Genomic DNA, 22,297 nt, shown 5'->3' with positions numbered 1-22,297 from the left:
TCCCCAGATGGTGGGCAAGTGAGGTAAAGTAGAGTGAGTTATGAGGTGATATATTAGCCACATATAAGTGCAATAAAGATAATTTGAAGTAATCTGGGGGCTGTTCACATAGGCAGTTTTAATAGGGTTCCTGATGGTTCCTTCCAATTTTCCCCCATGCACTATTTGTTCCATGCACCATTCAAATCCATGTAGGGTGTACCTACAGAAGTACTTTATGATGAACATAAGAACATAAGTAAACTTTTCTAAAGCCTCACTTTTTGCTATTTTTTTTTAATTGCTTGGTGAACTTGCGGAACATTTAATACACCCTCCCTGTGCAGGACAGGTGCTTACAATGTTCCTCAAGATCACCAAGCAAATGCTTAAAAAAATAAAATAGAAAAAAGTGATACTTTAAGAAAGGCACTCTGTCAGCATGGCCCCTCCATACATCTCAGAAGAAACATTGGTGTATATTGGATATATCAAAGTATCCCAAAAAACTGTAGAACTGTTTAGTGTGGAGATAATGTGGGCTTAGCTCCAATGCACAAGGGAAAATCTGGTGTATGGAGTGCTCCCTGATATCTTGCATGGACCTCAATGTAAATCTGCCTAATGCATGAATGCACACCTGCTCCTCCCATGGTGAAGCAAAGTAAAATTGCTTTCTGGGAACAGTCCAGAAGATGTTAATTATGCTGCCAAAAGTCGGGAGGTGGAGGTGAGTTTGCTCCTGTGGAAGCCAGTTAAATGATTGTGTGCCAGCTCGAATGTTGAGGGGACACCATTCCCCACCAATGGTCAATCACAATCGGCACTGTAATTGGATGTTAGATCACAGATTGTAGTTGGATGTCAGCTGGGTGTGTCACCAAGCCAACATTAGAGCCATCACTTCAACTGGATTTCATGGGAGCATGCATGCTCCTAACTTTCAGAGGCATAGCTATAGACTGATTGTGAGAACCAGCCCAGAGTCTTTGCAGTAATCTAGAGCATTTGTACATACAGTCAACAGAGTAGATGTTATGGGGTATTGGGCAAGTGAAGGCAAAGTTAGCCCCACAACTTCAGACCAATCCCTTTCCACCAATCTACACTACTGTTTGGACGAGAGAGCAAGCAAGAGAAATTTGTGGCTAAAATTCCCACAAACCCATTTTAGCAACTGCTACGAGCCAAACTAGATGTGAAGTGGGAGAGCCATATATTGGGTCTCCCATTTTTAAGAACATTAATGGCAGTTGACTGAATTAATTGTGCAGTGACTGAACTGAAAAAATAAAGTGATAACATTTAACCAAAGCAGTTTGTTGTGTGCCTATGCAGTGGCGTAGGGAGGTCAGCGGTGGCCCTGGTTCACCCTGCAGCCAGCGACCCCCCCCCCCCAGCCATGCCCCCTGCATCTGACGTCGGATGCTGAGTCGGACGTCAGATGCAGGGAGTGTGGTTTTGCTCGCAAATGGGGCCACACACCCCATTTGCAAGCAAATTCCGGCCAGTGCCGAGTTTGCAACATGGCCGGGAGCAGCTCTCTCTGCTTTAAGAGACAGGGAGACACGTTCTTGGCCACCCTGGGAAGCCGGCGCTTGCGAAGCTTTTGAAAGCCACGCGGCTCCATTTTTCAGAATTTTAGCCAGCGGTGTGTGTGGCCCCGTTTGTGAGCAAAACCATGCCCCCTGTGTCTGACGTCAGATGCAGGGGACGTGGCTGGGGTGCCAGGCTCAGCCCCTGAGTAAGGCAGCCTGGGTCCTTTGAACCACCTTGTGCAATGGTGGCTCCGCCCCTGTGCCTATGTCAGTGTTACCTGCCCTTTAACTACCTGTCATATGCATAGGAAAGGGGGATGTGGGGAGTGTCTTCACCAGATGTGGACCTGTGCTTCTCCTCTGCTGGTATTGTACTGAAGAGCCACCCTGGGGCTGGGGGGGGGGCAGGGAATGGCGGGGGCAGGGAGGGGGAGCCAGCATTTGATGGGGGTAGGGCTCATTGGCTGCTTTGTAGAACATATGAGGAGAGAAGGAAAGAGGATGTGAAAAGGCTGGACTCATTGGAGCAATTCCATGTTATTGGGGGCAATGGGCAACCAATATTATTGCGCTGCCTAAAGGAGCAGAAACAATCAGGAGCACAGGTTCAAGCAGGTGTGGTGAAAGCTGTTGCAGTCTGTCATCACAAGTTGCCATGGGAGGCAAGGGTCCCTATCCCCCCTTTATTCATTCATTCTCATTGCCAATAGACCCTTTCCCCTGTTATCAGTCCCAAGCACAAAGGGCGATCTATTGAGTGCAAAAGGCACCAGCAGGCATGGGTGTGATCTCAAGGTGCACCCAGACTATCTTTGAACAAAAAGGGTGGGAAGAGAGGGGTCCAATCCTCTCTTCCTGGGGATGGGGAGGAAGTGGGCTCCAAATCCTTTCCTCCACAGCTGAGGAAAGCAGTTTTTCTTTCCCCAGGGAGATTAAAAGAGGACCCCCACAAGGGGCACTTAGGTATCCTTATATTGTTCAATAAATAATCATTTCCTGCCTATTTATTGATAATCATGGCTGGGCGGCCAGCAAGCAGATTTCCCCTAGGGAGAGTCCACTTGCTGCTTTTGGGTTGCCATCAAATGGTGGGGTATGCTCCAACACAGGGATCACTAGGGGGTGGCAGAAAGACCATCGCTAATCAATGTGCATGAGATCCACCCCAGGCTGCAGGAGCAACTGCATGGTTGTGTCACGGGATAACTGTTTCTGGCATGCTGTACCTTGTGCCCCCCACCCCACCAGCAAGCAGCCCACCACCTGCCCCAAATTATCGGCTGCCACTCTGTGCGTATCCCCAAAGACCCTGTTGGCATCTGGTAGTGTCCCTTGCCCTTCTTGAGTGTAAGTGATTGTGCCTCTGCATGACTGTGTGGCTTTAAAGTTCCTGAAAGGGCATTGCTGCAAATGTTAGGAAGGGGTTAAAACGTCTTTGCCCTGCCGAAGGCGGCTGTCAAGGCCAAAAAGGCATGAGGGCGCTCAGCATGCTCCCTCAGAGATCGTGCCTAATGGCCGCCAACTTGACGATGTCCTGACACTCTGCCTGCAGTCTGGTGACATTAGTGGCCCACAGCCTACTGGGATTTGGGCTCAGTAGACCAGGAAGAGGGAAGGCCTCCTCTGTCCAGAAACCAGAGGTTGCCAGACTGCAATTCCTGGCACTAACCTTTCGGGCACTAACCTTGGTTTTGTCAACCCACGGTTTCACACTTCACACTTTCACGCCCTTCCAAAAGGGCCCTAAAACTCTGAGAGTCTCTAATGAATGTATTCCAAACATTTATGCATAAAGATGGCAGGGAAGGTCTCAGAGTCCAATAATTAGCATATGGAACACCATACAAAAACACTGTTGAAAAATGGAAAGAGATTGAGAAGTGAAAATCCCTTAACTAAATGAAGTGAATCCAAGTGCAATTGGGGTCTGAGTTTTACAATAGTCAAGGCAGAAATATAGATCAATAATTCAGGTGGAGGACCAGTCTATCAATGGCGACTAGCCTTGATGGCCATGGGCTACCTCCATGTTCAGAGGCAGGATGACTCTGAATACCAGTTGCACAAGAGCAGGAGCAGCAGCAGGAGAGGGGGCATGCCTTCATCTCCTGATTGTGTGGCTTCCCAAGGCATCCGGGTGGGGTGTGTGTGTGTGGCACTGTGTGAAACAGAGTGCTGCACTATATGAGCTTTGATCCAGCAGGGATTTTCTTAAGTTCTCATGCAAGTGTCAACAGGGATGTAGTACCGAAATGAATCAGTCAGTTGTGTGCTGCAGTCTAATCAAGCAAGCAGAAATAGTTTATCAACTCTGGGGATAAGGCAGCATGAAATGAGCATGAGATGAGCATGAGAACAAATTGCTAGGCTGGTATCCCACAGTCCTGGGCTTTCCCCCTCGTTCTGCTGCCCTCCTGCTGCACTACCTTAGGCACGTCTCTCATTCTTCTGTCCTTCATCTCTGTGAACTAAATATTCTTCACACAAGTTCTACCTTTTTATTAGGCCCACATTGTGTTTTGGGACTCCCAGATGTTATCTTAATATGACTATAACTACTAATAATTAGCACTACACACAGCAATTCATGTGGAGGAACAATGGCAAATCAAGTTTTGCATTATGAAAGGAGAGGATTCTAAAGAACAGGGAGGAAAGGTCAGATATAAACCAGACTCTGGAAACACAAAAAGATTAAACAGCCTTTTCAACTAAGCTGCCTTGTTCATTCGCTGGAAAAACTGATCAGACCCCATCCTTGTGTTCCCTTCTGCATAGCCTGAGGAAAGCCCCCCCACTCAAAATGTCATTTCTGATCTGACTTCTTACCATTCATGTCTTGCCTGTGAATTACTTTTTAAACATTTATCTTATGTGGTTCTGGAATATTCTCATATAATAACTTTTCCTCAGACTACAGAGGGATCAGGGAGAGAGAGTAAGGTTTTTACTTGGTTTAAGAACTGCCCAAAGCCTTTGAATGGATAGGGCAGTATAGAAATGCAATCAATCAATCAATGAACCAGTGATTCTAAAGACTCACTGTCTGAAGTGGTGTCAAGGAAGTACAGCAAGGTCAGGGGTTGAATTCTGATCTTGATTACACCTGTCTGAAATTTGGAGACATTCCCTTGAATTACATGGAGATGCTTCTGGGTTGCTTGCCCATTGTGAAGATCTCATTGACTTAAGGAAACTGAGTTAGTCTGTATAGTGTGTCTGGATGCTTGTATTTGTTTATTTTTTAAACATATGTTCCACTTCTCTTTAAAGAAACCAAAGTGGCTTACAAATTCAAAATATGAAAACAACTACATAACAAAGAGAATAAAACAGCAGAATCTGCTACTACCTTACAAATAACCAGAACAGCAGCAAAATAAGATCTCCAACAGCATGAATTAGCAAAAATTCAGCTCGTGTGTGGCAGAGGAGCTTGTACATCATCCTGAACTCTTTGGAAGAGGGTTGGATAAAAATGTAATAAATAAATAAGATAAAAACTGTAATCAGCCAGCAGCGTGGCAGTAGACAAAAGCTACTGTCTGGACATGTTCCAAGATCCTCAGTAGGTTGGCCCGACTTTTGCTGTTCTGTTGTAGAACACACATTAGGGATGTGCACGGAACCAGTGGGGGCCGGTTCAATGGCGGGGGTGGGATAACTTTAAGGGTGGGGGAGGGTGCACTTACCCCTCCCTCCACTCCCCCCCCCGCCGGTGCTTGCTGAAAAACTGGTCTAGTGGGGTGGCAGCGTACCTCCCTGCCACCCTGTCCACTCTTCAGACTCGAAGTAGGAGGAAGTAGCTTGTGCTTGCGCACATCCATGAGCTACTTCCACCTACTTATGGTCCGAAGAGCAGATGGGGCAGTAGGGAGGTACGCTGCTGCCCTGCTGGACCAGTTTGCAATGGAGTGCTGGCAGGGGGAAAGTGGAGGGAGGGGTAATTTCACGCTCCCCCACCCTTAAAGTTATCCCATCCCCACAATCAAACTCTTCGAACCGGCAAGTGTTCAAACCTGTTTGGAGGCCCATTAAAGGGCATCTGAACAGGTTCATGCATATTCCTAATACACATAGGAGGAAAGAGCACCCCAGTCTGAATGTAGTTTATTGGAATGGAGAAGGAGGGGAAATCAGCTTGTAGCTCAGCTATGAAGCTCATTGGGTGGGCTTTAAAGTTGTGATCCTTCACCCTCATGGGGCTACTAGTGTCCTATCCAGCTTTGGGAGCTGTGTATACTCCCAATTTTTGGTCATGGCTAGGCAAAAACATAGTGGGAGGTGGGCAGCATGATCGATCAACTGGGTAGGCTGGGTTTTCCGTCCTACCTTGTTCAAATGCTGGGAATGGAATCTGGGTAGTATGTGCTTGTCCTATTCAGCTGACACTTCACAGATGATCACACTCCCTGCCTCCTACCTAGGGTTTTGCTCACACATGATCAAAAATCAGGAGCACACACAGTTCCCAAAGTTTTCGGCCCTGTGAGCAGCCCTACTGGCTGACATACTGCATACTGAAAAATGTTTTGCATGTGGGGCAATTTTCACAGATCCCCTTTCCTCTTAAGCTCACTGTGCTTCCTGAAAATATGTCCCTGAGGGTTCCACAACCCTAAGAGACATGTTTTCAGAAGGTACAGGGGACTGTAGAGGGAAGGGGAGATAGGCAAAAATTGTCCCTTCTTTATTGCACATGCAAAGAGATTCTGGGTGCAGGAAACATTAGTCTTGATGTCAGCCACTGAGGCCAACTCAAAGCCCATGGGGTAGCTCAGAAAAGAAATTTATATAAAATGTAAATAAACGTCTATTCAGACATTATGTTGTATGAGTGTATAGACACCTGTACACTCATACAGGTTTTTGTGTGAAAGACTTTACTTGCATTCTTTTAAAAAGTGAGCCTGGGTACCGACCATTCAAATGCATGGTACAGATAGGAAGTGCAGTGCTGAACCTGTGTTCAGTGCCTGAATAACTGTACCTATGTACAGATCTGTTCCTATGCACACTGTATACCTTTTGTACAAGTGTTGAACATAATGTGTGAATAGGGCTCAAGAAATGCTCTGAGGACTGTCTGTTCAGAACAATCACAAAAGCCTTAATTCTTCTTTATTGCAAACCCCAGCTTGCACTAATTTATTAATTTCAAATGTTCTAGTCGGTCTTTATTAGAAGAAGAAGAAAAAAAGAACCTAGGACAGCACATAATATACAAATCTCAAAATACAAAATACTCAACCATTAAAATTAGTCAGTTTAAAATAATATTGACTGACGCTTGTGCAGAAGTGATGGGTTCACTCATGCCGAGGTGGCAGTGTTTGTCTTCCCTGGGTAAGTCAAGTCAAGGATAATGTTGTCTGGCAATGGAAAGTGAGTTCCCCTTCCCCCAAGGGCAGTACTTTTCCAAGTGATTTCATCTCTCCTTATAGCTTTGTGACCGAAATAGAGAATGGAGATTCCAGACAGAAGTCTATGGTATTCTCTGTAGCATTAGACCTGTAATGTGTGTAATCTGATGGGAGGGTCTCTCAGCAGTAGTTATTGGAGGCTGCTTTTTTCCCCATGGAAGGCTGGCTGACCTCTAGTCCTGACGATGCCTATATTAGCCTTATAGCATATTCATTTCTAGCAGCCCATAATGGAGACCCATGGGACCACAAGCGGATTACATTGATCTTTTAAATAGGTTCATTAGTTATAAATATACTACTACTACTACTACTACTACTACTACTACTACTAAAGGTAAAGTGTGCCATCAAGTTGGTCTTGACTCCTGGTGACCAAAGAACCTTGTGGTTGTCTTTGGTAGAATACAGGAGGGGTTTACCATTGCTATCTCCCGCACAGTAGGAGATGATGCCTTTCAGCATCTTTCTATATTGCTACTGCCCGATTATAGGTGTTTCCCATAGTCTGGGAAACATAACTGTGATTCTAACCGGCAACCTCTGGCTTGCTAGTGAAGTCATTTCCCCGCTGCACCATTAGGTGGCTACTACTACAAATATTTATATACCGCTTTTCAACAAAAGTTCACTAAGCAGTTCACATAAAAATAAACAAACAAATAAATAAATAAGGCTCCCTGTTCCCAAAGGGCTCACAATCTAAAAAGGATCATAAGCTAGACACCAGGAACAACCACTGGAAGGATGCTGTGCTGGGGCTGGATAGGGAGGGGGTTGGATAGGGCCAGTTGATCTCTCCCTGCTCAGTAAAAAAAATAACCACTTTAAGAAGGTGCCTCTTTCCTTAGTTAGCAGGGACTAACTGATATAATTGAAAATGTGGGGGAAATCGCTAAGCTCAGCTTTCTCAAGCTTTGAGAGCTCTTTTGGGTGGATCCTCTATGAATTCCTCTTCAAAGAGCCCAGTCCAACACAAGAGAGTCATGAGCGGATACATTTAAAATGAGAGTATATAGAAACCTGTGGGGAAACATTCAGTCTCTCTAGCCACTCCAACCTGGGAGTTGCTATACCTAGGAATATTTCAGAAAGCTGTTGCGGTCAGATACAGTTTTCAGTAATCTAGCATCTCTGCGTCATTACGTAATGATCTGGCTTCATTGTTCATAGTTGGAATAGGAGCATGAATGTCCTCTCTTGATCAAAAGGAACTCTATCCCATTTGGCAATGCACTATATTCATGTTTAGATTGCTTAGTATTTGTGCTCCGCAGAGCATGCATTGTCACAACAAATTTGGTATTCTCATTACTTTCTGTTCTCCCTCAAACTTGGTTTACTAGCACTATGAAGCAGCCATAAATGCATTTATTTATTAATTATATTTATTTTTACATTTCTATCCAGCTCTTCCTCCAAGGAGCCCTGAGTGGTGTACGTAATTATATTTATTTTCACAACAACCATGTGTGATAACTTGGGCTGAGGTGACTGGCCCAGAGTCACCCAATGAGTTTCATGGCTGAATGGGGATTTGAATTTGGGTCTCCCTGGTCCTAGTTCAACACTTTGACCATTACATAATGAGTGCACCTCATTCCACATGTGTATACCCACTAGACCCATCTTGCCCGGTCACTCCATGCATCTGATGAAGTAGAGAGTTGCCGACAAGAAGCTCCTAAGAAGACACAAGAGTGAGGTTTTCTTTTTGTTTGTTCTACCACAAGGTAACTATTCTGGAACTGGTTTCCCATTCTTATTGTTGTCTTTCCATTTCCACTGTCTAATTCTGCCATGGGATTAGACCACTTTGCCTCCGTATGCAGACCTAAGGAAATGCGTAGTAATGGATTGTCTTTTGGTTTTCTCTATCACTCCACAAAGTTCAATTCCCACCCAAATCACATCACAACTAAGATTACATGGGATTCCCCACCAACTTGCTTTTTTTGCTGCTGACTCTGTTAGTGCACAACTGTTGCTTAACACATGCTAATCCCCTTCAGTATTCTTGCAGTGATATAACTCGTATGGCTGTGATATGAGGAAGCAAACCGGCAGCTGATAGCTTACAGAAACAGCAGGGCACAGCATTTGCTACATGCCAGGAGGTAAGAATCCACAGGGAGACAAAGTCTCTTTGAAACGTGCAAGCAGGTGGTGAAATTCTTTCAAGCTAATTTCTATAGACTTGAGAAGATCCTTCTCTGAACTTTAATGAAGCCTTTGATAATTACACAACATTGGTGTGAAAAAAATTGCATTCCCATTCCTGTGAAAACATGAATTGTTCCAGATGTCTACTTCTAAACCCCTTACATGAATTGAACGATGTCCCTCTAAAATCTTAATGATTTTATTGACTTGTTATATTGAACAACCTTGTTTTCATTTATTGAAGTAAATATTTTTTAAAAAATTTAAAGGACCCTGAACCTTTTCATCAATCACAATTGCCCCATTGTATCTACATTCTGCCACCCCAGGCCTATTTCCAGTGACAACTTTATTCATTCTTTCTAGTATGCCAAGCCTTACATCTTCTAGTGGTTTAATCCTTCCCTGCAATGCTGATTTCCAGAAACAAACTGTCCCCTCCAAAGCTGCTATTCAGTGCAGAGGGGAAAACATAGAGAGACAGTACCAGTACTTGTACGTTTTCCCCTTCATGGGTAAGAGCAGCTTCAGGGGGCAATGTGGGTTGGGGCAGCAAAACAAGGGGAAATGTTTGACTTTCCCACAGTGCTGCAGCCCCAACCGTCCTCCCATTGCTGCTTAAAACAAAAGAAAATGACATCAAGACATACACCCATGTATCTTCCATGTCACTTTCATTCTGGCCCTTATCTGCAACAATCCCTGTGGTATAACAGAACAAACTTGTGCACTGTAGTCGTGATTGCCCAGTTCACATAGCACTGATTAGCACAGTACAGCCAGGGATGTTCTTGCTTCTGCAAAAATGTTTTGGTTTTTAAAAAATTTTCTACAAAGAAGTATTTACTTCTCTCTCCTCTAGGAAAGAGAGTGATTGCGGACTGATAGATGAGAGTAGATTTGCTTCTTGCAGGACACAACAGGGCAGTGTTTGATCATAAACCAGTCACCGGGGATTGAATAGCAAATTGGAATAAGATTGTGCTGAGTTGAGTAACTATAAATGCCTTTCCATTAGGGTTGTGCTGGCACATATGCCTACAGCATATGATGAGAGGATTTTTGCAGTTGGCTCCGAACAACTGGGTGTTTTGACTTCTAGTTCAACAAAGTGCCAATGTTACAGCATTGTTATTTATATATCACCTTTTATCAAAAGAGTTCTCGAAGTGGTTTACATAGAAAAAGGGTTGCCTTTCTGAAAAGGGCTCATAATATGAAAGGAAAGACAAGTGCAATGCTAGGAACTGCCCCTGGAGAGATGCTGTGCTGGTGTTAGATATGGACAGTCACTCCTCCTCTGCTAAAATTAAGAGAGCCACCACTTAATGGCAGAACAGGGAGATGACTTGACTAGCAAGCCAGAGGTTGCTGGTTCGAATCCCGCTGGTATGTTTCCCAGACTATGGGAAACACCTATATTGGGCAGCAGCGATATAGGAAGATGCTGAAAGGCATCATCTCATACTGTGCGGGAGATGGCAATGGTAACCCCCTCCTGTATTCTACCAAAGAAAACCACAGGGCTCTGTGGTCGCCAGGAGTCGACACCGACAGCACACATTACCTTACCACTTTAAAAGTTACTTCATTGCCCACTTAGCAGGGAATTAATCACTGCTGCCCCTGTTGAAGGCCATGTTGTTTCTTGGCGAAGACACAACATGGCCCACTGAAGCCTAGCTAAAATCTCAGTGTAAGCCATTGACCCATGGCCCATTGTAAGCCACTTAGAGCAAATAGGCTTACAGCAAATAGGCTGTTACTTGACTGTTAATGTAGTACTTGGAGAAGTTGGAAAGAATGTTCCAGGAAATTCCACTGACTGACAACAAACAATCCCACGTGCCATCAGAGAAAATCTCTAATTGTGAGCCATAATAGAAAAATTGTGAATTTGGGAGCTCAACCAATATCAAGGGAATAACCCTTTACACAGATAAAGGGAAACATACAAAAAAAAGGGGGGAGGGGAATCCATCCCCAGTGAATGGGTTTGGAGATTTTTATAGTCTTGATATAAATATTACCTGTGTTCACTATAACAGGGATTTCCAGATTTTGTTGATTACAACTCCCATAATCCCCAGCTGCAACAGCCTTTAGCTATTGCAACATGGGATTATGGGAGCTTCAGTCAACATCTGGGAATCCCTGTCACAGCGAACATTGCCTGTGACTGAAGGCGTCTCTAAAATGTGCATCATGGATCACCCATCTGCTCTTATATCTTCTTTTAGCAATGGCCTGTTATTTAAAGTGGGATTAATTCATATGCTGAGTGTGCTATTATACAGGAACCTCCATTATGAGGAAATTACCTATCTGGCTTACCAAATGGTTTGGGACCAAGATACCTGAGAGAGCACCTTGCCACATTTGTCCTGACCCGGACCTTCTTTGGTGGGCCTGCTCCGAGTGATCCTGCCAGCTGAGGAGAGTTGGGTAGCTATGAGGGAGAGGGCCTTTTTGGTAGTGATAGCCTGTCTGTGGAATAGCTGCCCCAGTGAGGCTCACCTGGTGTTGTCACTTTGTTCTTTTAGATGCTATGTGAAGACCTTTCTGTTCACTAAAGCTGTTTAAAATTTATTTTTTAAAAAAAGTTTTTAAAAAGTTTTGTATTTTGTATGTTTTTAATTTTGCTTTATAATTTGTGTGTCTTTGTAATGTGTCTTTTGGGGATTTTTTTTTTTTTTTAACTGCTGTGTTGTGAGCTGCCCAGAGAAAAATTTGTTATGGGATGGCTTGTTTGTGTGTGTTTGTGTGTGTGTGTGGGGGGTAGTAGTTTGAAAGGCAGTGTTTCCTATTATTTTGTGTAATAATGGGAAATGCTTGCTTCCTTGATTCTGTTTGGGCTTCTAAATTCATAATTTGACATTTCCTCTCATGGCAAATGGGATTACGGCTACGCTGCAGCTTGTTCACTGTCAGTCAGTGGCATTTTCTGGGACATTCATTCCAACTTGTCTAAGGAGTAGCATACAGCCTGATTGTGTTGAAGTGTTGCTTTCATTGATAGTTTAGCTGGGCTTTCCTGGGTCAAGAAAGAGCACTACATAACTAGGCCAAACACTGGTGATAATCCCTGTTGCCCAGAGCATTTTTAGCAGTGTGTCAAGTGGAACAGAAGGTGGATGAAGAAAAAGGTATGACCTCTAGTGGGCAAGGAGATCTGTCTCCTCAGGGCAAACTATATCAAAAGGGAGCATGAGGAAATGTCCAAGATGTATCTTCCTCAAGTGATAGATTGTGGATATCATTAAAGGACAGCAACTTGTCAGTTATTTAATTATATAAACAACATCCTGGCATAATTTTGATTTCTTCTTGACCAGGGTATGGAATCTCCATGTAAGACTCTAGAATTAATAATACCAACTGCAAGTCATCCAGGCCTTTTTTCTCTTCCATCCTACAATAAAGCTGATGGATAATCCCTGAAATGACATCTCATGATTATATATTTATCTGTACTTCTTTATTCCACCTTTTCTCCAAGGAGCTCAGGGCAGTGTACATTTTTTTTAATCCCCTCACAACAAACCTATGAGGTAGGTTTACTGAGAGAAGTGACTGGCCCAAAGCCATGTAGTGAGCTTCTTGGCTGAAGAGGGATTTGAACCTGGTTCTCGGTGGTCCTAATCCAACACTTTAATCACTATGCCATGCTGTGCGCGTGTGCTGAAATAAATATCTGCTGACCAGCTGTGTCATATATTATGGGAGGTCATGCAGTGTACACACTGTTGTCCGTGCATATGTCAAGCAGCCTTGAGAAGGAACCCTGAGAGCTACTTGCTTACTAGTGCTGGAACACCAGTGCGTGCACACACACACACACACACACACACACACACACACACACACACACACGGAATTTCCTTGATTAATTTCTCAGCCAGAACCCAGTGCCTTTCATTTTGGTATAATTGCAGGCTGTCTCTAACAGCGATAGAGCTCTTGATTCTGTGTAACACACAGACACATACATTCTAGTGGAACTTTGCCCCCTCTTTATTGGGGTTGCCATCCCACACATTATTCTTAAAATGGCCCCTCGGAAGTAGAAGCAAAAGAAGCGGCAGCACTTCCCATCTATCTCCTCTCTCTGTAGCCCTTTCTTTCACACCTCACCTACTGTGGCGAGCTGGTCACCAGGTGTGCTGCATGGCAGGTGAGAGAGACTAGTGATGTGCGGTTCGGTCCGGATCCGGACCGGTTCGTCCCGAACCGGTCCGGATCCGGCGGTTCGATCCCGGACCGAATCGGGCCCTTCTGGGACCGATCCGGACCGAATCCGAGTCGGTTCGGCTCCGAACCGGCTCGGGTTTCCCGAACCGGTTCGGGAGTTCAATTGAGTCTCTGGAGTCAGTGGAGTGTCCCTTTAAAGTTTGAAGTGTGTCCTCCATTTTGTGGCTCATTCCTGAACTTTTGCTCCTAGCATCCATTTTGTGATGCTATTTTCAGGCATTGTATTGGCTGCGCTATTGATCCTTTGATTGGCCAGAATGAGTCCTTTGGTCTGGTAGGCTGCTTGGCTGTTGCACTGTTGAGAGCTGGCACCCTGTTGGCCGTGGGGGGAGTGCAAAGGTGGGGGCTCCCAAAGGAGGGAATTTCAAACCTATATAAACCCAAGCCTCTTCTCTGGAAACTTCTCTTGGCTGCAGTTGTGGGATCATCTCTGAGACCTTGCTTGCTCTTTTGCTGCTGGTGTCTGCTGTGAGTCCCTGCTGACTGTGTGTCACATTAGTGTGTGTCTGTCTCTCTGCTCTCTCTGTGTGTTGTTGTGTGCCACCTTGTCCATCTGCCCTCTGTCTGTCTCTGTCCAAACCTCTTTAATACTTTCCCCTCAACTTTTTCCAACTTTTCCTGTTGTGTTTTCTGTTCTCTTCACCCTTTCTCTCAACCCTTCTTCCAAAGTTTTGGCTTTCCCTCCTCCCCCCCCACCCCCCTCTTCTGCATTGCTTTCCTGTTTTTGTGCCTTGCCTGACTTTTGTTCCACTTTTTGAGTTTCATTCAATTATTGCTTCTGTGTAAATTTATATATTTGCTGATTTTGGTTTTTAATTAATAACTTGTGCTATTGTTATTGCTGGCTGCCTGTCTGAGTTGTGTTCCTGAGGATTTAGTTTATATTATTGCTGCAATTTGATTCCTTGTGTTCTGATTTTGATTGTTAATTTGTTCCCCTCTGGCCCTGCTCCTAGCTTCCCCCCTCCCTCCCTCCCTCCCACCCAGATAAGATTGTTTCCCTCCTGTGCTGCTGCCTGTTGAGCCTTGCATTCTTTGGATTTCTTTGTGGAATTAGGTTCTGGTTTTGGTTTTGCTCCCTGTGTGTGTCCCACCCACTCCCCCAGTCCCTCCCCCTGGTAGTTGTTACCCCCCCCCCCGCCCTGAGACTTTCTGGCTGCCCTTTGGTTTCCTTTTTTTTACTTTGTGTATAGATTGTTTTGATTAAAATTTGATTGTTCCCCTGTGTGGTCCTGCTCCTAGCTTCCCCCCTCCCTCCCCTCCAGAAACCCACTCCCCCCACTGCCACCTCCTCCTCCTCCACTCCTGCCCTGCCTGCCCCCTCCCACCCAGACTGAGTGTTGTTCCCCATCCTCCCTGGTGCTGCTGCTGCTGCCTGTTGAGTCCTGTCTTAGTTACTTTGGTTTTTTGTGTGAAATCAATTAGCTTCTTTTGGTTCTGGTTTTGCTGTGTGTGTGTCCCATTCCTCCCTGCTGGTTGTTGTTGGTTGCTCTCCGCCCCCCCCCCCCCAGACTTTCTGCCCATTGTTCCCAGGTGTTTTTTTTTTTGGACTTTTTTTTCATATTGTTTGGTTTGCTTTGATTGATTCATTGATTGTTCCCCTCTCTGTGTGGCCCTCTGCTCCCAGCTTCCCCCCTCCCTCCCCTCCAGAAACCCACTCCCCCCACTGCCACCTCCTCCTCCTCCACTCCTGCCCTGCCTGCCCCCTCCCACCCAGATTCATCCCCCTTGACGCATACTAATCCCCCCAAAACACACCCTGCCCTCTGGTCTCTCCCCCTCTTGCCCCCCGACTCCCTGCTACATACCCCAGACCCCCTGAAACACACTCCACCCCCCAAACACCCTCTGTTGGTCTCTCCCCCTCTTGCCCCCTACTCCCTGCTACATACCCCAGACCCCCTGAAACACACTCCACCTCCCAAACACCCTCTGGTCTCTCCCCCTCTTGCCCCCCGACTCCCCGCTACATACCCCAGACCCCCTGAAACACACTCCACCTCCCAAACACCCTCTGGTCTCTCCCCCTCTTGCCCCCCGACTCCCCGCTACATACCCCAGACCCCCTGAAACACACTCCACCCCCCAAACACCCTCTGTTGGTCTCTCCCCCTCTTGGGACCGTCACCGCTGCTGCTGCCTCCCACACCCGAATCCCCCTCCCTGCTGCTACATTACAGCTCCTCCTCTCTTCTTCCTCTCTCTCTCTCTTTCTCTCTCCTCATCCCTTCACTTCTTCTTCCTCCCACAGCTGCAGCCACACAGTATCCTACCTCCGACCTCACCTGGAGGTCCCCGCCATCGGTTATTTTTCTTTTGAAAGTTGTTTTATTTCATTTGTCTCTGCTTGGGGGTGAGTTGAGCAACAACACATAAATAGTGTGGTCTCCTCACTTCTGCCCCTCCATCGTTGAACTACCCCGGTTGCCTGTGCCTCGTGCGGCCGCCCTGTTGTGTCCCAGCCCAGGGGGTTGGCTGTTGGCGGCGCATCCGTGACCAGCAGTGAGCGGCAGGAGAAGGACCGGAAGAAGAGGGGTTAGTGCGTGTGCAATTGTGCACCTTTTGTTGCCCCCTTTCTCTCCCTAGCTGGCGGATTTAAATAGGGACACCCCTATCTTGAAATGCATTTGGGTGTGGGGAGGAGGGAGAGGAGATGTACCGTAGCAACTTGTGTCTTCATGCCCAATAAAGAAATTGCTGCTGCTGTGTGTTGCGTTGCATTGCATGCATCTTGCAGGTGGTTTTTGAACAGGTGCCTTCTTCCAGAGTGTTTCCTTGCCTCTGGGGCAGTCTGAGTGGGGTCAGGGGATCGGATGCTGCCACTACATGCTGGGCCAATGCCATGCCAGAGTGCTTCCTTGCCTCTGGGGCAGTCTGAGTGGGGTCAGGGGATCGGATGCTGCCACTACATGCTGGGCCAATGCCATGCCAGAGTGCTTCCTTGCCTCTGGGGCAGTCTGAGTGGGGTCAGGGGATCGGATGCTGCCACTACATGCTGGGCCAATGCCATGCCAGAGTGCTTCCTTGCCTCTGGGGCAGTCTGAGTGGGGTCAGGGGATCGGATGCTGCCACTACATGCTGGGCCAATACCATGCCAGAGTGCTTCCTTGCCTCTGGGGCAGTCTGAGTGGGGTCCTGGGTTCTGATGCTGCCACTACATGCTGGGCCAATACACACATATGATGATGAGGTTCAATCCATGATGCTGCCATCAAGTGTTTGCTGCTGCTTGCTTGCCATGGCATTGGGCGGGCAGAGTCACAGAGTGGGTGGGTTCAACCTCTGTTTAGGTGTGACTGGGTTCTGGTTTTGGTTGTGTGCAATTTAGAGTCACTAAATAGGCAGCATTGAGTTTGATGCTCCCCCCACAGGAGCATTACTTGAGAACCACCCCCCAGAACCCACACTTTGTGTTCCAGTTCACTAAATAAGGCTTTCCTCCTTTGATCTGCAGGTTCCCAAGCGTTGACTGCGTCCCTCCCCCACCCCCGGTAGGTGCTGTGCCCTCCCCCCATCCACTCTCCCCCCAAAAAAACTTAAAAACTTGCCACCCACACCACAACTACTCCACCCAACTGCCCGTGCCACCCACACCAGGGGTCCACCCTTTAACCCCCTATTTTTTAAAAAAACCCTCCCAGACCCATCTCCCCAATTGGCTTGGTTGACTCCCGAGTCCCAAATTCTAAAAGGACACCCTCCCCCTCACTTCAATTGGCTTCCCCCCCCCATCAAAAAGTCTTCCTTTCCCCCCAATTGGCTTCCTTTTTTAAAAACAAACTCCCCCCCCCCGCCGTCTCCAAATCAGCTGCCTTTTTTTTGGCCCCTAAGCCCCTCCAAATTATTTTTTTGACCCTGTCTCTGGCCTTCCTCCTAAAGTCTCCCTCCTTCTGACCTAGCAGCATGTCTGAGCGCCGTGTGGCGGGCAGGGCTCGCTCAAGGCTTGCAGGCAGAGGTGGGAGAGGCCAGGTGCGGGGTGCGCCTGCGGCACGGGGAGGGAGAGGACGCGGGGAGCCTGAGGACACCCCAGTTCTCCCCATTGGAGAATTCTTTGCTCCGGCCCCATCTTTGGTGCGCAGGATTCAGTTCCCCACGCCTGCTGCCGCCAATCGCGGCAGAGGCAGAGGCACCGTTAGGGCTGTGGCGGGTCCCTCCTCGCCGGCGGCACCAGGTGCTGCTGAGCTACCGCCAGTTGTTGAGGTGGAGGAGACTGTGGAGTTGGAAGAGCAGGTAGAGGGCGGTGAGGACCGTGCGGCTGGCAGCGATGCAGCCAGGTTCTCCCTCCCTCTGGGGCCCCTTCCCCCTATCCTTTCGCCGCTCAGTGGGGCCCCCCCTCGTGAAGCCCGACACTCTGGTGGGGAGCGGTCTGGCGAGGTGGTGGAGGAGAGGCCTGCCTCTCCGATGCCAGTTCAGCCGGGCCCTTCCTCCACTGTGGAGGGCGGAAGGGGCGGGTTGGGTGGCAGCAGTGGGCAGGCAGCGGCGGCCGCCCCCCCCCTAGGACTGCAGCCACCCTGCGAGAAACGGCCTAGGACGGCGCCCAGGGCGCAGGAGGCCAAGGGCAGTGGTGCATGGGTGCATTTTGAGGTCCCTCAAGATGACCCATTCCACGCCCGCTGTGTCCACTGCAGGATGCTTGTCAGCCGTGGAAGGGACCCTGCGCACCTGGGTACGACGCCTATGTGGAGACACCTAGAGCGTCACCACCCAGGTCTCAGGGGACAGGCTGGCAGCGCTAGTGCGCCTTGTGCATCTGCCACTAGGGCGGGCAGCGGCAGTGTGCCAGCCAGCAGGCAGGCTACACTGCCCGTCCAGCGGTGGACGCAGTGCTCGGGCAGCCAGCGTATTGTTCGCGTGGACCATCATCACCTCACCCGCCTCATAGGGGAGATGATTTCCACCGATGACCAGCCGTTTCAGGTGGTCGAGAACAACGGCTTCCACCGGATTCTCCAATACCTGGCTCCCGAATACGTCATCCCCTCAAGGACGACGTTCAGCCGGAACGTGGTCCCCTCCCTGTACCGCCGGTGCAGGGAGCTCGTGTCGGCCGAGCTGCATGCAGCTCCGGCCGGGACAAGCGTGCATTTCACGACTGACCTCTGGACCAGTGTCAGTGGGATGCACGCTTCTTTCCTGGCCCTCACTGCCCACTGGTGGGGACCGGAGAGTGAGGGGACCTCCGCGGGCGATGCTTCCGGGTCCGGCGCGGCTCCCGCTGCACTACGGCACAGGTGGGCCGTCCTGCACGTGGAGACGATGGACACGAGGCACACCGCGGAGGAGGTGGCGGCCGTACTCGACCGCCAGATAGAGGAGTGGATTGGCGGGTGTCCACACCTCTCCCGCGGCTTCATTGTCACCGACAATGGAGCCAACGTTACCGCCGCTGTCGAGACAGTCATGGACTGTGTGAACATACGGTGTATGGCACACACGCTCCATCTGACCGTCAGGGACGCCCTTGGCCTTAAGGAGCTGAGGGCGTCCCAGGAGAAGGGGGCCCGCCCCATCGCAGCTGCTGTTGCTGCCACGGCCACGCTTGTGGATAAGTCCCGCAAGCTGGCCGCCCACTTCCACCGCAGCGAGAAGTCCAGGAGACTGCTTCGCCAGAAGCAGGATGACCTTGGGCTTCCTCGCCATCTCATCCCTACGGATGTGGAGACGCGGTGGAACTCCACCTTCCTCCTGTTCCAGCGCCTGTTGGAGCAGGAGAGAGCCCTTGTCGCCCTGGCGAGGGACGAGTCCTTGGATGTCTGCGACTTCTCGAACGCAGAGTGGAAGCAGATGTCCGAGGCGGTGTCGGCACTCGAGCCCTTCCAGCTTGCCACGAAGGGCTTGTGTGGCGACACCACTCCCTTGAGCCAGGCGCTGCCCACAGCTGTTGGTCTCGAGAAGCTGATGGGTGGACTCCATATCTCTCTGACCACGCCAGAGGGTCGTGCTCTGGCTGGGAGGCTGAGGTCTGGGGTTGACAAGCGGCTCGTTGATGTGCTGGGAGACAGGGAGGAGTATGTCCTCGCTTGTCTCTGTCACCCAGCCCTCAAGGGCAATGCCGTGAGTGCCGACGACTTGCCCAGGTGGAAGGGCATCCTGGTCGAGAAGGTTAGGGAGGAGGAGGCCGCTAGGGCCCGCAGAGACCAGGGTGTTGGTAGTGGTGCGGGGGCAGCCCTCGCGGCCCAACCCGCACCCAGCAGCAGCATGGGCGGCCAGCCAGCGTCAGCTTCCCCTTCCCCTCCCTCTTCCCAGTCCAGCAGCGCGGCATCCCAGGCGGCGCCATCGCAGCAGCCATTTGCTACCGACTCGAGATCCGCCCAGTGGTTTCAGCGGTTCTGCTATGGCGCCATGCCTGGTATGCGGGAGGCTCGACCTGCCAGGCCCCCCTCCAGTGCTGAGCAATGCGTTGCGCAGTACTTGGAGGAGCCTGTGGAGGGAGACAGCGTGGACTGCGCACAGTTCTGGGCGAGCTGCCGCCAAGTCTGGCCGGACCTGGCGGTGGTGGCTGTGCGCCTCCTCTCCTGCCCCCCAACCAGTGTCCAGAGCGAGCGGGTGTTTTCACGTGCCGGGGACGTGGTGACACCCTCTCGCTCCCGCTTGGACCCTGGTCTGGTGGAGCAGCTGGTCTTCCTTAAGGTGAACCTCCCCCTGTTGGGCTACCCCAAGCTGCAGTTTGAGACGGGCGAGTGATTACCGTGGGTTGCCCCATGGTTGGTCACCTGCCTGGCTCGACCTCTGTGCTTATCCCTACCCTCCCCCCTTCCACCTCTAGCTGAGCTGACGTGACAGATGCTGAGCCGTGCCAGCCAGTCGCAGCGTGTAGTGTGCCCACACAGAGATGCAGTTGTAGTAGTAGTTGTAGTGCTGCGACTGGCCAGATGTTTACAATGCCCATGCCCACCTAAAAAGAAACCCAATGCTGACCAGCACAGGCCCTTTATCTATCCACCTGTCAGCATTTGGGGACCTGGCGTGGGCACGGCACACCCCCCCAAAGTAGCACAGCCCACGGAGTACTAGACTTAGCGGCAGCGTTCTAAAATGCAGTGTATTTTACGTTCTAAAATGCAGTGTAGATATGTAAATACTGTATGTAAATAAACATGTAAATAATTTTTTCTTTAAAAACCCCATGTCAAAATCAAGCCTCAAAATTATGCAAAAGAAAGAAAAAAAGGTGACAGAGGGAGAACAAAATGATGAATGCCAAATGAATTGCTTTTATTGAAAATGTTGCCAGAAATCATGTGTGGGGGGCTTGGTTTAGATGGAGAAAATGACTGGGTGATTTTTTCAAATGAAACGAATGAATTATTATCATCTTATGTTCATCTTGATTGTGGTCACTGTTGATGTTGGCTGATGGCAAAAAACCCAAAACCATCAGAATAGCAATGAACTGGCCGCCAACACAACATATTGATTGATAACTGTGCAGGGGGGGAATTGGGTCTCTGTGTGTGTGTGTGTGGTGCAGGCTCAGTCTGTCTCTTCCTGTTGTGTGTCTGTCTGTCTGTCTGTCTGTGTGAATGGATGCCTAGCACTGTCTCTGTGTGTGGATGCTTTCTGTGTGTAGTGTGGTGTGTGTCTGTCTACATGTTTTTTTTCCTCCCCCCCATGCCTCCCTCCATCCTTCCCCTCTCATCCTCTCCCCTTCCTCTTCACCACCTTCCATCCTCCCTCCCTTCCAGCCCACCACCGCCTCACCTGCCCCCAACCCCGGTCTGGCAGATGATGAGAGTCTGGTCTCTCCCACCGAAGCACACACGTGAGCACGTGTGTGCACAAATATGTGGCTGACCAACTCTGAGCCGGACCCTCCCCCCTTCAATCCCCTCTACATCCCTCTCCCCCTCCCCTTTCCTCCCCCCTGCCTCCCTGCCTCCCTCCCCCCTCCTAGCTAGCAGCGCACACATACACATACAAAACACCTGTGGTGGCAAACACCACCAGCACACATGCACTCACACTGCTGCCACCACCACCTCTGCCTTGGGCCTCTGTGTCCTTGAGCAGATATGTGGTGGTGGACCAGAGAAGCATTTCTTTCCAGCAAGGCAAAAGGCATGCACTCACTGCACACACACACACACACGAAGAGGTGAAAAGACGAGAAGAGGCAACTTCTAGAACCAGCAGCAGCAGGTGAGTGTCGTCGTGTAATTGTGTTGCTTCCCAAGGCCACTGCCCATGCTCAATGCTCAGTCTGCTGAAACTAAAGAACTAGCTACAATCATCCTTCCTCACACGCAGCTCAGCTGCACAGCACACTGACTAACTAGACACTACAGCTGGTGGTAGAAAAAAAAGAAGTCTAGATTCTAGAAGATGTCCTGGTGGATTTTAAACTTTCAAATCTGTGCTAGGATTGCCTTGCCGCCTCCTCCTCCTCCTCCTGCCTGTAATTGTGCCCTCTCCCCTTGCAGTTGCGCCGTCGTGATGGGTTGGTGATGTGCGTGCGCCGTCTACTTAGCTCTCTCCTCCTCATGTTGGCTGGGCTTGCCAGGCACTGGCTGGCAGCAGCTGTTGGCTGTGTGCTAGGCTCAGGCTGTGGCGCGCGTGACTGGACTGGGAATGTTATTGTAGCGGCAACACTGGTTGTGGTGGTAGCAGTAGTAGCTGTTGTTGTTGCTGGGCTGGTGGCTGCTGGCCTGTGCTGACTCTGTGCACTTGGTCTGGTCTGGTCTGGTCATTGGGATGCAGATGTAGGGTGTGTGTGCATCATCCATGGGGAGCATCAGAGCAGAGCAGAGCAGGTTGGCTGGCTTCTGTCTGTCGGGCCTAGTCAGTGGCAGGCACTGAGTGAGGCGGTGGTTTCTTTGGGCATCACGTCACCCATCATGCAGAGCGGCAGGTCTGCTGCTCTGCTGCTCCGCCTCCTGCTTCTTCTCTGTGTGTGCTGCTCTTGTGCTTAGTGTGCTGCTCCGCTGCTGCTGCTGCGCTGGCAGG

This window comes from Hemicordylus capensis, chromosome 4 (genome assembly GCF_027244095.1).
Source record: "Hemicordylus capensis ecotype Gifberg chromosome 4, rHemCap1.1.pri, whole genome shotgun sequence".
Taxonomy (NCBI): Eukaryota; Metazoa; Chordata; class Lepidosauria; order Squamata; family Cordylidae; genus Hemicordylus; species Hemicordylus capensis.
This window is presented reverse-complemented; position numbering follows the sequence as displayed.